The sequence below is a fragment of the Aquarana catesbeiana genome, linkage group LG06 (genome assembly GCF_042186555.1).
Source record: "Aquarana catesbeiana isolate 2022-GZ linkage group LG06, ASM4218655v1, whole genome shotgun sequence".
Lineage (NCBI taxonomy): Eukaryota > Metazoa > Chordata > Amphibia > Anura > Ranidae > Aquarana > Aquarana catesbeiana.
Window position 1 is genome coordinate 122,426,196 of NC_133329.1, and position 17,019 is coordinate 122,443,214.

Genomic DNA, 17,019 nt, shown 5'->3' on the forward strand with positions numbered 1-17,019 from the left:
ACAAGTTTAGTGCGATTGTCTCAAACTTATTTGAAAGTGCAACCATCGGCCGAGAACTTCCCTGAATATGTACCCAAACTGTGATTTAAAGTGGGAGTAAACTCTGGACTGAAAAAAAAAAGATATATTATATTCAAGTATAAGGGCCAGTTCACACCAGATGCAGTTTTGTGCGATTTTTTTCTACACTAAAAATGCATGCAGTGTTTTCCATGTATTTCAATGGCTCTAGTTCACACCAATGTAGTCAGTTACTGCACTGACCGGTGTGAACTAGAGCCATTGGAATACATGGAAAACACTAAACACTGTGCATGCAATTTTAGGGCCAGTTCATGCCACAAAAATGCACTCCGGATACGTTCCAGATCAGTATTTGCTTACAGTTCACACCATGCGCAATTCCAGTGCGTTTTTTATACAATTTGAAAAATACTTTTTTTTTTGCACTGGTGTGAACTTGCACTCACTCATAAAGTCCCTTGTATTGCTCTGAGCCTCCTTCCTTTTTCTATGTGTTGCTGTGATCTGACTTCCTATTAGAAGACGACTACGCTCATTCTCCATGGTCCCATTGTATGTAGAAATGTAGCCATTCTCTCTCCCTCACTCTCAGGTGGACCATGGATTGGATTATAGGAGATGTGTTCAGTGGGCGTGTTATCCATGTACACCTGAGAGCAGCTCTCAGTGTAAGCAGTAGGGATGGGCGGGGTTTACTCACAGTGGGCGTGGTATCTTAGTACAGGTTAGAGCGCGGATCTGTGTCAACATGGGGGAGGGGCGGGGTTTGCCAAAAGTGGGCGTGGTATCTATATACAGGGGGAGCGGCCGTCAGTGTCAACAGAAAGGAGAGGCGGAGTTGGCAGACAGAGAGAGAGGGCGTGGTATCTAAGTACAGGTAAGAGCGGCTATTGGTAACAACAGTGGGGTGAGGCGGGGTTTGACAACATTGGGGGTGGCATCTATATACAGGGAGCGCAGCCCTTAGTGTCATCTAAGGGAAGGGGCGGAGTTTGCAGAGAGTGGGCGTGGTATTTAAGTACAGGGAAGATCGGATCTCAGTAGGGGAGAGGCGGGGTTTGCAGAGAGTGGGCGTGGTATCTAAGTGCAGGGAATAGCAGCTCTGTGTCAGCGGGCGGGGTTTGCTGACAGTGGGCGTGTCCTCCTGGACAGGTGCGCTGTGAGCAGAGCGGGCAGCAGGTTTGGCAGGAAAAAGTCCTGCAGAGCCGGTCATACACAATAGGAGGGCAGAGACACTGAGAGCGGGAGGCGGGTACAGGACAGACAGGAAGAGCCCCGGAGAGATCGGCTACCTGTGTGCTCGGTGTCACTCCACGATCGGCCGGGGATCGCTCGGGTTACCTGTTGGAAGGTGTGTGCCAATGAAAGTGATCGCTGTGCCTGTCTAGTCCCTGGATCCGGAGAGCAGCCGCTGTTCCCCCCCCAGGTACACTCATAGTACATCTACACGTCACACAGGTGATCATCCCTCACCTACATGACCGATCCCCCCGGCTACAGCTGTTAGAGGGACAGTCCACCTAGGAGGGATGTGTAATGGTAGTTGTAGAGGGTGCACAAGGTGCTGGGACAAACCTTATTCTCTGCTATGATGGTTGTGTGTCATCATTCCTGACTCTGCTCCTGTCCACCTTCACAAGTCCGGCTCTTCCGCTAATAGTCTCCAGAAAATACAATATCCAACAAGAAGAACTCCATTATAATGGTCATAGAAGGTGGGCACACCCTCATCTCACCTGGAGAGCCCAGGACAGAGCAGAGACATCCATGTAACACAAAGATTTCACACAACTCAAAAGAAGTTTACTGCAAAATATCCTTTTTGATAGTTGGAAAAAAAAAAAACATATATAATATTTTATGTATATATTTAAAAATAAAAAAATCATTACAGCCAAGTGTATAATAGGAAGGTGCTTAGGAGAGGAGGAGGCATTTAGTTTTGACGTTTAAAGAATCAGGTGTGTATATTATATGGAGAGTGATGGAGGTACACAGGGTATGTGGTGGAAGTGTACGAAGAATGGTGGAGATATGCAGGGAGAGTGGTGGAAGTGTATGGAGAATGGTGGAGGTACGCAGGGAGCGTGGTGGAAGTGTATGGAGAATGGTGGAGGTATGCAGGGAGAGTAGTGGAAGTGTATGGAGAGTGGTGGAGGTATGTAGGGAGAGTGGTGGAAGTGTATGGGGAATGGTGGAGGTACACAGGGTATGTGGTGGAAGTGTACGAAGAATGGTGGAGATATGCAGGGAGAGTGGTAGAAGTGTATGGGGAATGGTGGAGGTATGTAGGGAGAGTGGTGGAAGTGTATGGGGAATGGTGGAAGTGTAGGGAGAGTGTTGGAAGTGTATGGGGAATGGTGGAGGTGCACAGGGTATGTGGTGGGAGTGTACGAAAGAATGGTGGAGATATGCAGGGAGAGTGGTGGAAGTGTATGGAGAATGGTGGAGGTATGGAAAATGGTGGAAGTGTATGGAGAATGGTGGAGGTACGCAGGGAGAGTGGGGAGAGTGATGGAAGTGTATGAAGAGTGGTGGAAGTGTATGGAGAATGGTGGAGGTACGTGGGGAGAGTGGTGGAAGTGACGGAGAATGGTGGAGCTATGTGGGGAGGTATGTGCTTCTGGTAGCACGTCAGACAGATGTTTCTGAAGTGGTGAGAGAGAGTGGTTCTAACATTTAGGGCAGTATGTACCAAGGGATAAATGACCAAATGCACTGTCCATCCACCGCAGCTTTCAGCCTCTCATAGAGTTTTACAGGCTGTTGGCAGCAGAGCTGTATGGCACACCTGTGCCTTTCACCTGCACAAAAACCAAGTGTGCATGAGGCCTAAAACCATAAAATGTACGCTGGGGAAGGGGAGCATGGGAGGTTCCCCCAGAGTTGGGCTTTTAAGGCTTCATGTACACCTGCAGCTCCTAAACGTGAGTTTAGAAACTTTTGGCATTTTTTTGCCAAAGCTCCTAAACTCAACTCCATAAAAGTCTGTGTCAATGTACACATAGGCTTTTACCAGAGTTTAGGCGCTGATGTGTTTAGGTGAGCTTCAACCTCCTTTTCCTGAGAAGAATTGCATTCAGGATGGAAACATTTTGGCCGTGGGGAAAACGCAAAACGTGGCAAAAAAGCAGTTTGCTTTTTTGCAGCATTTTGCTTTTGCCGTGGTCAGGGTAGGCTGGTGTACATGTAGCCTAAGTGACACTAAGCGATATCCTTATTCTCCAAAATGAATCCGTACACATTCACTACTTAATGGTCCTCTAATCTATTAATCATAAAAAATGTTCTTACGGTGCTTTTCTATTTCCTTGTAACATTTTCCCTGAGCTCCTGAACGTCTCCTTATCCACCATCACTTCTGTTTGTTTGGAAGGAGGAGAACACGTTCGTTGCGGTCATGTACATTGCTCTCTGCACACTACACATCCCATAGTCCATGGCCCATCTCAGGAGTGAGTAAGAGAGGGTGGCTACATTCCTACACACAGTGGGACTATGGAGAATGAATGTAGCCATCCTCTAACAGGAAGTCGGATCACAGGAGCAAAAAATAAATAAATTGATAGATTTGTAGGAGGTTGAGAGCAATAGAAGGGAATTTTCTGAGTTAAGAATACTTAAGTATTAAAGTACTTGAATAGAATTTATTTTTTATTATTTTGAACCAGAATTTAGTGTCGCTTCGAGGCCATATTTTATCTTGGTACTTAACATAGCATCATACCAAGAGATTCATCTCTGCACAATCCTGTATTTTGCAATGAATGGTTTATCAGCTGGTAAATAACGTCTAGTCCTCTTAATACAGGTAATCCCCAGGGTGCCGGGAGACAGGTTGTAAAGTAGTGGGCAGGGAGAGGTGGGTGCCGGTTGGGTTTTAATGATTGATGTTAAGCCTTCTGCTGTTGATTTGTGCATCATTGTGGTAGGTTGGCTTTGAAGTGTGCTTGTGTTTTGTGTAGGGTGATTTAGGAGGCATCCTGCGTTTATATTACTGGTAAAGGCAGTGGGTGTGACTTCTTGGGTTATGATTGTAGACTTTCATCCATTGAGATGGCTTGTATCACTATATAAACATTATACACGTCTTTTATTGTATCTGTATACACTAATACAGGTTTGACTACTGAGGCTTTGCATGGTGCTTCCATGTACCAAGTGTGGTAATCCAATGATTGATTAGGCTGAGCTAATCTGACTCACATCTGAAGGTATTAGAATTATTGAATTAAAAATGCAGAGGTATTTTTCTTCCAGGTTTTGTATTCCACAGACGTTGCTCCATGCACATCTTCTGCAGTCACCCATCACTAATTGTCACCTTTGTAGGTGTCTGTCTATGAAGGCAAGACTAATCCACATCATGACACTCCTTTACCACGGAGCCTCAACTCATCATTAACCTGATGTATTGTCACAGCAAAAAATTTAGATGGTGACCGTAGCATTGAGTGGTCAGAGAAAAAAAAAAAAAAAGCCCTCTTAAAAAGAAAAAAAAAAAAAAAAAAAGCATTTAAAAATCATTTGGGTACAGTGTTGCACGACTGAGTAATGTCTGTCAAAGAATCTCGAAAACTGAATGGCTTAGTAATCAAGGTATATTACAGGCTGGTACATAAAAGTGCAAATAAAAGATATATATATATATATATATATATATATATATATATATATATATATATATATATATATATATATATATATATTAATTTTTTTTTTTTTTTTTAATATTGCAATTCATTTTTTTCTCTTTTATTTACTTAGGTACCAGCCTTTAATTCGACTTGATTACTAGGCGATTCAGTTTTTGTGATTCTTTGACAGACAGTTACTCAGTCATGCAACACTGTACCCAAATGATTTTTAAATGCTTTTTTTTCACTTGAAATCTTTCTTTTGGTGGTATTAAAAAAAAAAAAAAAAAAAAAAAAAAAGGAAAAAAAAAAGAAAAACACTAGGTCATTTATTGTTTTACTATAAAAGGGAAAAAGTTCAAATATTTTGAACAAAAAAACTGTTTTCCTAAATCTCTATTAAAAAAAAAATTCTAAAATAGTACTAAAACTCCAAAGTTACCCTTTTTTTTAGAAAGCAGGCATTAATGTATGGGTCATACACACAGGAAGGAGGCGGTAAAGGGTTTAATGTACAGTTCGTATAAGATGGGAAGATGAAGGCGTTAATGTTTGGAGGTGAAAGGTTTAATGTAAAGGTCACATGGGCATGAAAGGGTTGCGGAAACAGAATGAATAAATCCGCAGCAGCTGATCCATTCATTCTTTTTTAATTCACAAATACTCGATCTCTCTCCTTTCCCTGTTGTAAGGGATCAGCGCTGTAAGCGATTCCATATGATCGCTATGATGACCAATCACATGGTACCTAGCCCCTTGGATTGTCTCGGTAGAGTGTCTTTGTACACTGAGCCATCTAATGACTGCACTGTGATTACCAGGCAGATCAGCAGCCAAATGACTATCCAGTGCCATGGGTAAATATAGGGCCGCTGCTCTGCCGTTTTTAAAGGCTTATCCTGGTAGAAAAGGGGTTAAACTAGCCATACATGACTGGATTTCTCTTGTTCAGCCTATGTTGAGAACAAGAGAAAATCAATCCAATCCTCAATCTGTGCTAGGAGCATGGAAGAAGGAATCATACCTACCGGTTATTGTATCCAGCACATACATAACACTTCCATTGAGACCGCTTTCTTGTTTTTCCCACGGCCTGAGATTACTCCTCAGGATCTCCTAATAGAGTCCAATGGTGTTTTCTGCTATATCATCTAAGCCCCGATGAAGAGGCATTTTCTGGCCCCCGAAGCGTGTTTGCTACAGCTTGTCTTCCTGTTATCAAATATTTACTAGCAATACAGTATTATTGTTTCTGGAGATCAATTTCCACTCAGCTCAGTTGATTTTTAAATCCACTTTTGTTAAAAGGGTTGCAAACCCTTGTGTTTTTTTTTTTTTTTTTCACCTTAATACTTAATTCTTTAGGGGGGGGGGCTGGAGCACCGCTTTAAGCAGGAATTGGCAGAAACTCGAACAGTCTGTGGTCAGCTTTATTTGGCTATATGGTATCTGAGGGTTTTTTACGTTTCTTTTCGGGACATTGTCTATATGCAGTGGCAGCGCGTCCATACGGGCGCCGCCCCTCTCTCCTGCCACCCCTCTAGCACCAATAGATAGATTCATGCATTGCATGAATCTATCAATGGACGCCGCTGCCACCCCCTATTCAGGCGCCCTGCCCCTTTTTGGGCACCTGAATTACAGCGGCGGGGGGGGGGGGGGTGGGTGTTTTTGAAGCACCTGATTAGAGCCATTGGCTCTACTAGGCGTAAAAAAAAAAAAAAAGTGACCTCTGAGCGCCATAATGGGCGCTTGCAGGTCACTCAGCTGTGTTAGAAAAGCAAATGAATATTCTCTTTCCTAACACTAAACCGCCTCTCCGCCAATCAGGTGCTTGAATCTGTTACCCGTCACCTGATAGGCGTCCAATCACAGCGCCTGTCATTTCAGCCATCCAGGCGTCCAATCACAGCAGAGGATGGGAGAAGACATCGAGGAGCATCTAGGAGCTGTCTCACTGAGACAGGGTAAGTGCATCCGGCGGGCGGGGGGGGCACACTGGCAGCATTAGATATGGCACAATGGGAGCGTTTGATGGGGCACAGTGGGAGCATTTAATGGGAACAGTGGCTGCAATTGATGGTACAGTGAGGCTGCAATTGATGGGGGGTTTTTTTTCAGAATTTTTAAGTTTGCGCCCCCCCCAAAAATTTTGAGCACCAGCTCAAATTGCAGTATGTCAGAAGAGCGATCCAGCCCTTGATATCATATCTCTTCCCTAATGTTAGCCAAACACTGTTCTATTTACAGTCCGCACTCACTTGTCACATAAGCTCTGTGTGTATATATTGTGGTCATGCTTACTGGAGCATTTTGCTAAAGACCATTTTTCACTTTTCTCTCCTCTGCTGCGGAATGGTGACGGAGGCGAGCCATGTCACACGCTTATGTAGAAATGTGTCCTAGACTCACTGCAAATATTGTCCTACAGCTGCTGTACATGGAAAAATAACATGACCAGCAACTTTGGGCTTCAGTTATCATGGCGGTAGAAGGGCTTTCTGTGTTGCATGTGGCAGCCAATCGGATCATTCCTTTCCTCCTTCCTGTGCGGGATAAAAAAAAATTAAAGTAAAAATTGAATTGTTTGCTATGGATGCTTCTATGGAAACTTGGCTCTTTTGGCAACTTTTTGACAGATTCCTATTTTTCCCCTATGTGCAGTCTGCAGGAATGTAAATAAGTGCTATATACACTTACCGGCTACTTTATTAGGTACACCTGTTCAATTGCTGGGTAATACAAATTGCTAATCAACCAATCATATGGCAGTAACTCAATGCATTTAGGCATCTAGATGTGGTGAAGATGACTTGCTGAAGTTGAAACCGAGCAGCAGAATGGGGAAGAAAGAGGATTTGAATGACTTTGAACGTGGCATAGTTGTTGGTTCCAGACAGGCTGGTCTGAGTATTTAAAAAACTGCTGATCTATTGTGATTTTCACGCACAACCATTTCTAGGGTTTACCGAGAATGGTCCAAAAAAGAGAAAATATCCAGTGAGTGGCCGAAAATGCCTTGCTGAGGTCAGAGGAGAATGGGCAGACTGGTTTGAGATGATCGAAAGGCAACAGTAACTCAAATAACCATTCCTTACAACCAAGATGTGCAGAATACCATCTCTGAACACACAACCCATCGAACCTTGAAGCAGATGGGCTACAGCAGCAGAAGACCACACTGGGTGCCACTCCTATAAGCTAAGAACAGAAAACTAAGGCTACAATTTGCACAGGCTCACCTAAATTGGCAATAGAAGATTGGAAAAATGTTGCCTGGTCTGAGTCTCAATTTTAGCTGCGACATTCAGATGAAGGGTCAGAATTTGGCATAAACAACATGAAAACATGGATCCATCCTGCCTTGTATCAACGGTTCAGGCTGGTGGTGTAATAGTGCGTGGGATGTTTTCTTGGCACACTTTGGGCCCCTTGGTAACAATTGAGCATTGTTTAAACGCCACGGCCTACCTGAGTATTGTTGCTGACCATGTCCATCCCTTTATGACTACAGTGTACCCATCTTCTGATGGCTCCTTCCAGCAGGATAATGCACCATGTCACAAAGCTCCAATCATCTCACCACTGGTTTATTGAACATGACAATGAGATCACTGTACTCCAATGTCCTCCACAGTCACCAGATCTCAATCCAATAGAAGCCGACAAATCTGCAGCAACTGTGTGATGTTATGTCAATATGGACCAAAATCTCTGAGGAATGTTTCCAACACCTTGTTGAATCTATGCCATGAAGAATGAAGGCAGCTCTGAAGGCAAAAGTGGGTCTAATTTGGTACTAGCAAGGTGTACCTAATAAAGTGGCCGGTGAGTGTAAGATCTAAATAAAATTTGCAATACTGTGTTCTGAATCATTCCACATTGCTTTGTAGACTCCTCAGAAACAGGCAAATTCCATATACACAGATACTAAAACTTGTTTTCTTTTTCTTTTTTAATGTAGAGCTGTTCCTCCTGTGCACATTCTGTGCAAATGGGGTTAAAAAATCAAATGTTATTAAGCTAGTCGCTCTCCAGCTCGAATGTTATCTAATCATACAGAATAGAGTGAATCAGGAAACTACCACATTATGGCCACTGGATGGAGCAAATGAAATGAATTACCTGGAGAATAAGTTCTTATTTACTGTGATCGTCATCAGCTCTATCTAGTGGCCATAATGCAGTATTTTCTTCATTCACTCTGTTCTGTATGATTGGATAACATTCGAGTGAAGTAATACTGTACTGTCGAACTCATAGTGGTATCTTGTACTTGCACAGTGGGCTGTGTATTTCCTTTCCCTATTTTTTCCCTATCCCCTTTATGTCATTGGGGTCGGCTGAGCCCAAACAGGGTTTTTATTATGAGTTTTTGATTATTTGATACCCAGAGCTCCCACTCCAATCCTTTTTCCCCCTCTCCCCCCCTTTTTGCAGTTTCAAGCGTATAGTGGTTTATTTATATATTTTATAGATGTATTCATAACTGGCATTAGCAGGGTTTTGCACCTTGAGGGATTCCTGTTTTTAGTTTTCATAGTGGTATCTGCTCTCCTTCTTCCTTTTTTTTTTTTTTTTTTTTAAATAAATGTCTCAATCTTTTAAAGTGGTTTTGAACCCTTCCATATACCCAGTGCAATGGCTGGCCTCAGGTGATACAGAGATGGAACAAACCCTCCTATGTAAAGTGTGTGTAACCGTTCATATACAGTGAGGGAAAAAAGTATTTGCTCCCCTGCTGATTTTGAAGGTTTGCCCAATTGACAAAGAAGTGATCAGTCTATAATTTTAATGGTAGGTTTGTTTTAGCAGTGAGAGACAGAATAACAAAAAAAATATCCAAAACATGACTTCGTACTTGGCAATCAGAGGCCAGACGTTTCTTGTAGTTGGCCACCAGGTTTGCACACATCTCAGGAGGGATTTTGTCCCACTCCTCTTTGCAGATCCTCTCCAAGTCATTAAGATTTTGAGGCCGACGTTTGGTTACTCAAACCTTCAGCTCCCTCCACATTTTCTATGGGATTAAGGTCTATAGACTGGCTAGGCTACTCCAGGACCTTAATGTGCTTCTTCTTGAGCCACTCCTTTGTTGCCTTGCCATGTTTTGGGTCATTGTCATGCTGGAATATCAATCCACTAACCATTTTCAATGCCCTGGCTGAGGGACGGAGGTTCTTAACCAAGATTTGACGGTACATGGTCTCGTCCATCGTCCCTTTGATGCGGTGAAGTTGTCCTGTCCCCTTAGCAGAAAGACACCTCCAAAGCTTAATGTTTTCACCTCCATGTTTGACGGTGGGGATGGGTTTCTTGGAGTCATAGGCAGCATTCCTCCTTCTCCAAACATGGCGAGTTGAGTTGATGCCAAAGAGCTCAATTTTGGTCTCATCTGACCTCAACACTTTCACCCAGTTCTCCTCTGAATCATTCAGATGTTTATTAGTAAACTTCAGGCGGGCCTGTACATGTGCTTTCTTGAGCAAGGGGACGTTGTGGGCGCTGCAAGATTTTAGTCCTTCACGGCGTGTGTTGCCAATTCTTTGCTTGGTGACTATCATGGTCTCAGCTGCCTTGAGATCATTGACAAGATTCCTCCATGTAGTTCTGAGCTGATTCCTCACCATACTCATTAGTGGCGGCTGGTGCTCAAAATTTTTGGAGCGGCCAAACAAACTGAAAAATAATAAAACAAATACATCAAATGCGGCCACTGTGCCCCATGAAATGCAGCCACTGTGCCCCTCACTCGCTGTCTGAGCGGCACTTGCCCCATCTTGATGGCGGTTCAGGTACCAGGTGACAGCGGCGAGCTGTGGGACGGGTAGCACGGGTCAGGCGATGGCTTCTGTGTCCTCCGTGCTGGTATTAGTTCCACGACCCCTGATTGGCGGAGAGGTGATTCAGTGTTAGAAAAGCAAATATTCATTTGCTTTTCTAACACGCCTGGGTGGACAGCGAGCGCAATGTTCTGTGCTCCAAGTCCACCTTTTTTGAAGCCTATTAGAGCCTATGGCTCTAATCGGGTGCTTCAAGAAAAAATACCCCCGTCGCTGGAATTCAGGTGCCCGGCATCCGAAAAGGGGCTGGACGCCTGAATAGGGGGTGGCTACAGCGGCCATGGATAGATTCATGCAATGCAATGCATAAATCTATCCATTTGTCATATAGGGGACTGCGTGACAGAGGGAGCGGCGCCTGTGTGCCCTTAATGGACAGGCCGCCCCTGGTTCTCATGATCGTTGAAACTCCACAAGGCGAGATTTTGCATTTGAGCCCCAGACTGAGGACTATTGAGTTATTTTTGTTTTTCTTCCATTTGCGAATAATCGTACCAACTATTGTCACCCTCTCACCAAGCTGCTTGCCGATGGTCTTGTAGCCCATTCCAGCCTCGTGTAGGCCTACAATCTTGTCCCCGACATCCTTGGACAGCTCTTTGGTCTTTGGCCATGGTGGAGAGATTGGAATCTGATTGCTTCTGTGGACAGGTGTCTTTTATACAGGTAACAAGCTGAGATTAGGAGCACTCCCTTTAGGCTGGGTTCACACTAGAGCACGGAGCGGCTCACAGTAGGGGGTCCGGTGCGTCTCCATTCACAGGTTCAGGTCCGATTTCAGCCCAAATTTTTGGCTGAATTCAGACCTAAAATGGTCCAGAAGACACACAGGACTCCTGTGTAATTCGTACCGGAGCCTCCCCGGAGATGTGTGAACCGGCTCCATAGAGCGCAGGTCACAATCTCCTGCTATGCACTTCACAATAGTGTGAACCCAGCCTAAAGGCCCCTTTCACACATGTAGACCTTTCTGGTCCGCCTGTCAGTTTTTCCAGGTGGATCTGAACGGACGCTCCATGCAGGTCTGTGGAGCGACGGATGTCAGCGGTGACTTGTCTGCTGACATCTGATCCTCTGAATTCAGACGAATGGAAACCCTATTTTCCATCCGTCTGGCGGATCGGATGAAAACGGACAGGCGGTCCATTTTTATGCGATTTCCCCCATAGAGGAGAGCGGAGCTCTGACAGGTCCGTCCCTGCACAGTGAGCGGAAACGGACCTGTCATCCACCGGGGATCAACAGAGAGATCTCTGCTGAGCAAGCGGAGTCTGTCAAAACGCACATTATGGGGGTTATTTACGAAAGGCAAATTCACTTTACACTACAAGTGCTCTTGGAATTGCAGTCGCTGTAGATCTGAGGCGAAGATCTGAAATGAGGGGAAGCTCTGCTGATTTTATCATCCAATCATGTACAAGCTAAAATGCTGTTTATTTTCCTTGCATGTCCCCCTCAGATCTACAGTGACTGCACTTCCAAGTGCAAAGTGGATTCGCCTTACATAAATAACCCCCTATGTGTGAAAGGGGCCTAAGAGAGTGCTCCTAATCTCAGCTTGTTACCTGTATAGAAGACACCTGGGAGCCAGAAATCTTGCTGATTAATAGGGGATCAAATACTTATTTCACTCATTAAAATGCAAATCAATTTGTAACTTTTTTAAATGCGTTTTTCTGGATATTTGTGGTGTTCTGTCTCTCACTGTTAAAATAAACCTACAATTAAAATTAGACTGATCATTTCTTTGTCAGTGGGCAAACGTGCAAAATCAGCAGAGGATCAAATACTTTTTTTTCCCTCACTGTACCTGATATGTGGCTGCTGTACCATGTACTTGTATGAGAAAGTATCCTGTTTTCCTTGTATTGCTTTCTTTATTTAAAATCACTGGCGTTCCTGCTAGTCTCCTTGCTTTCCTATTAAAAACTGACCACACTAAGCAGGAGAGCACACGTGGTCAGTTCTCTAATTTATGCTGGGAACTAAGTGTACACTCCTCCAATGATCAGACTTGTCCTGACACGCTCCTGCTGCACAGTCATTCACTGGGAAGCCCAGTGTACTGCTGCTTCTCCTCCCCCAGCTCTTATGCAGCTGAGAACAGAGGGAATGTAATCACAAGGGTATTTGTTTTCTTATATCTATAAAAAAATGTTTTGCTTATCATTTCTATTTTAAACTGAATGGGATGTTTTACAAGGCGATCGTTTACAATCGCCTTAAGTTGTGCCTGTTTATCTGTTGTATTTTTCTTCTCTACATCAGTTCAAAGTCCAGCATCCTAAAGCTTGTCTGAGCGTCCAGAAAAAAGGGGGCGGAGAGCTGAAGTCACCCTCTCCAGAGCTCAGTGAGGAGAGCTCTCAGAGCTGATTGGAGGGAAGGAGCACACCCCACTCCACACAGCACACAGGAACAGAGCTGAGGCTTTCAATCAGCTGAAGGTCTATCTCCTGTCACCATTTTTCTCTTGGTGTCAGGAAAACATGTCAGACATGCTGATAGCAGAGGAACAAAGCAGCAGACAAATGTGACATTTTAAGGTCTTATTTACTAAAGGCAAATCCACTTTGCACTACAAGTGCACTTTCAAGTGCAGTCACTGTAGATCTGAGGGGGACATGCAAGGAAAATTAACAGCATTTTTGCTTGCACATGATTGGATGATAAAATCAGCAGAGCTGCCCCTCATTTCAGAGCTTCCCCTCAGATCTACAGCGACTGCACTTCCAAGTGCATTTGCAGTACACTTGTAGTGCAGAGTGGATTTGCCTTTAGTAAATAACCCCAAAGTGTACACACTATAGAGGAAAATACGCTTTCTTCATATTTCATGTCTGAGGTTTACAACCATTTTAAGTAACATGCTTCCTGAGGTTAACATATGTAGCATATATCCATTGCCTGTGCCTACATTTCCATCTTAGAAGACTAATTATACATGTATAGATTCTTAAGTAGTATGCATGAAGAAATCTGCCCTGTTGGCTATTGTATTCTAATAGCTGGCACCTGTGTCAGAATGCCCAGTCACTTCACCAGATTGGTTGCAGTGCCTGTTCACCTGACAATTTTCCACCTGACTCCTTTGACTAAAATCAATTGAAAAATTGACTTATGTTGAGCCAGGTTGGGGCAACAGGGGCCCATTCAACCCTCAAATTCTGCCTGATTCAGCAGGCATCATCCAGAATTTGTGCTGAGTATGGCTTAACTTTGCCAGTTAAGGTCCAATGCAACAGATATTAGCAAATGTGTTATTTGCTACAGGGACAACCTTCTGGGGCCTCAGTGGAGGAAGTGGAGAACACTTGTCTCAGTTCATGATTCATGTGAGTGTGACCTACCTGCTTTGCAGCGGTTGTAAACCCTCACATATACCCAGTGAAGTTAATAGCCTCAGATGATACACAGAGAAAGTTTTACTTGTATTTCTGCTGTCTTCCCCTTTCTACACTCTTTGGAACGTGCACATTGTGTTAGAATTCTTTCTTCCTCTTTCAGCAGTGGGTGGGAAGTCTGGGCTTACACTGTGTGAGAGCTGATTGGAGGAGAGGCGCACCCTCCACCCCCTCCACATAAGCAGAGGATCGAAGGAAAATTCAGAGCTGAAGTCTGAATAGACAAGCTCCCTGCTAATCTCCCTCTAAGCTCCCTCCCTGACACAAATTTTCAGCTACTGTTATCTCATGTGTCGGAGAACTTGTCAGAAGTGACTCATTCTGATAACAGGAACAGAGCACCAGAGAGAAATGACACTTAGAGCTTTGGAGAGAGATAAGTAGACACTACATGAATGTGGTTTACAACCACTTTAAGTTGGCCATACACATGCCAGTCGGCATAAAAATAGGCAGTTGAGCCATAGTTTTACTGCCTACCCCCTCCCCTAGACTGCCCAGGCACAAGTAGATATGGCTGGCGGCCATGTTAGTACTCGCTGCCATGATTGCTATGTGGTGAAAACTATACCCCCTGTTACGTTTGGCAGTACTACATGAGGTGTGATATTCCTATTCAAAACCCTTGTTCAGTGGGGGGAAAAAAAACAAGGCAGCAGTATCGCTTCCCGAATTCCTGACCGCCTCTGCTTAATTATGCCCTAAAAAGCAAACCACCACACATCACTTTTCAGCAACAAATGCAAGTATAAATGAGCCCTTAGACCACCAATAAGAAGCCAAAAAATGTATTTCATACATCTGTAGTCTATAAGTACAAGATAACTTATGCTATAAAATCGATATATCTCGGGTGGAGAGGTGGTAGGTGAACAAGAGACCTGTTTGGAATGTATTAATGTTAAGTTATTCAATATTTGTGTCGTCTTAACTGTAAAATGCCTATCTCATCTGAGCTCAGTACATTCATAATGGATGTTAAAGGCAAAGCAATCTTTAAGTGGCTTGAGAGAAAGTAAATAAAAGAAATAGGTGCCTAGTTGAGTGTTTTGGAATATCGATGTACAACTTTGGCCTGCCATGGAACAAAAATATATACCATATATTCTGCAGAACTTGTACATGTTTTTTCCTTGTGAAGTCCAACTTCCTGTGATGGGGTGGCAGCAGTACTGCACTGCTACTAAATCCAGAGTTGCCACTTTAATACAGGCTGTGCTGCTTGCAGTACAGTATGAGGATCAGCACTGCCGATTCACAACCCTGTAGGTCCCTGGTGCCCAACCTGCAGCCCTTTAGTGTTGGCAGTGTGGTCCTTGGACCTCAGGAGCCTACTGGGGGTGATGATTTGTAAAGGGGTTGTAATAGTCATGATCTCTAGCAGCAGGGCCAGGGAACAAGGGGTGGGCAGAGGGGAATGGAGCCCCAGGCGCCGTAGGTGAAAGCTGGGACCAACAGCAGCAGCACCATGATGAACAGTGCTGCTACCATCAAACTGCTACTAAAACCCAACAACATTCTTCTGCACTCAAGAGTAGTGTAATGGTGCTGGATGGATCACCAGTCCTTAATTCCAATAAAGGCACAGGCTTTGATGCCCCCTAAGGGTGGGAGGAGAACCCAGTAGAAACGGTGGAAAAAGAAAAGAGGCGCAGCAGCTTTGTGCATTTCCCAAGTGGTATCTTTAATAATATAGTGAAAGGAAGTATACTGACAAACAATTCGGTAATATCAGGGTCCACAGTATACACAAAGCAACCAGGATACCAAGACTAGTCCCAGCAAGCAAGCTGGAGGATCTTCTAGACGCATTTCGAGGGGAGATTCCCTCTTCCACAGAGCCAAATCCCAAGAAATGTAATTTCTTGCTTGCGTGATTGGCTCACTGGTTGTCTCAGAAGCCTGTACTAAAGCTGGGTACAAGTTGGTTGGGCAGGAACCAGCTGATTTTCGGCCAATGTTTCGGCTCCCTGTCAATCAGCGCTCACAGCCAATGGCTGGGTGGTAGGGGAGTCCCCCTGTCAGATCATAATAGCTCAGCCTGGGAGATCGTGACACTAACATCGCTTGTGTTACTACGGTAATCTGTACCCCCTTTAATTATAAAAATGTATAGTGTGTACCCCACATTGGATATTAGACATTCCCTGCAACATAAATTTCAGTTTTGGTGAGATACTCCAAAAGGAGTTATCACATCTATAGGGTATTAAAGGATAAGTCCACCCTGACACTAAAATCGCTACATCTACAGATATCCATGATCTAACACTAACCTATCTATCCCTATAAAGAAGAAATCAGTATACATACCTTTTCTCAAGCCGATTTAGTCCGGTCTCCAGTGGCGGAAGCTCTGCAGAGGACACAGCCGACAACGGCTGTGAAATGAATGGGGAGTGACGTCGCCCATAGACTTACTATGGGGCTTCCGTTGTCAGACGTATCCTCTGCACCCACTTCCACAGCAAAGCCACATCGGGTGATCGGGTCGGATCGGCTTCAAAAAAGGTATGTATACTGATTTGTTCTCTACAGGTCTAAATAGGGTAGTGTTAGATCGTCTGTCTGTAGATGTAGAGATTTTAGTGTTAGGGTGCACTTATCCTTTAAGACATTGCACCTTTCCTCATTAGAACACCAAAAGTGCATACGCTGACTGACAATTCAAAAGTCACTCCCATTCAGATTTACTTTGCACACTGACATTGAAAAACAAACCGCTATTTCTTATAGCAACAAAAGATAGGAATCTGCAACAAAGTTTGTTAAAAAATCCCTGCAATGTACATAGATCAGAGTGGATTGTTGTTTTTTTCTAAGAAAAGTGAAGTTGCACTCTCTGGAGTCGTCCAACATGTTTTCTGGTTGCTTTAGGTTTCTGCACTTTGCACATCATGGTTGCTCAGTGCTGCCTTGTTGCTTTCCTCACTTTGGAGAGAAGAGGAATTCTGGGAAGGACGGTGTCACCGCACACCATTCCAAATCCTGGGTGGGCACACATTTGCTAGGACATTATATACATTGAATAAAGTGACACTGGACAATAGAAGCAGCTGTCGCCTTCATCAGCCTTGGAGAAAACCATAGACGATGAGTTACAGACGTAGGGCT

At 44.0% G+C, this 17,019-nt stretch overlaps 1 protein-coding gene across 5 annotated transcripts in view; it reads left to right on the top strand.

Annotated features, from left to right (window-relative positions):
- The first annotated feature begins 1,132 nt into the window (after nt 1–1,132).
- TMEM184A (transmembrane protein 184A) overlaps nt 1,133–17,019 on the top strand; it is a 72,543-nt gene continuing 56,656 nt past the window's right edge. For 2 of the 5 annotated variants that reach the window (XM_073636741.1, XM_073636739.1), the window contains exon 1: nt 1,133–1,450. The gene's annotated coding sequence lies outside the window, so the exon portion shown is untranslated. Of the gene's footprint in view, nt 1,483–17,019 lie in introns of all 5 variants that reach the window. The other 3 variants (XM_073636743.1, XM_073636744.1, XM_073636742.1) reach the window with 2 other exon arrangements.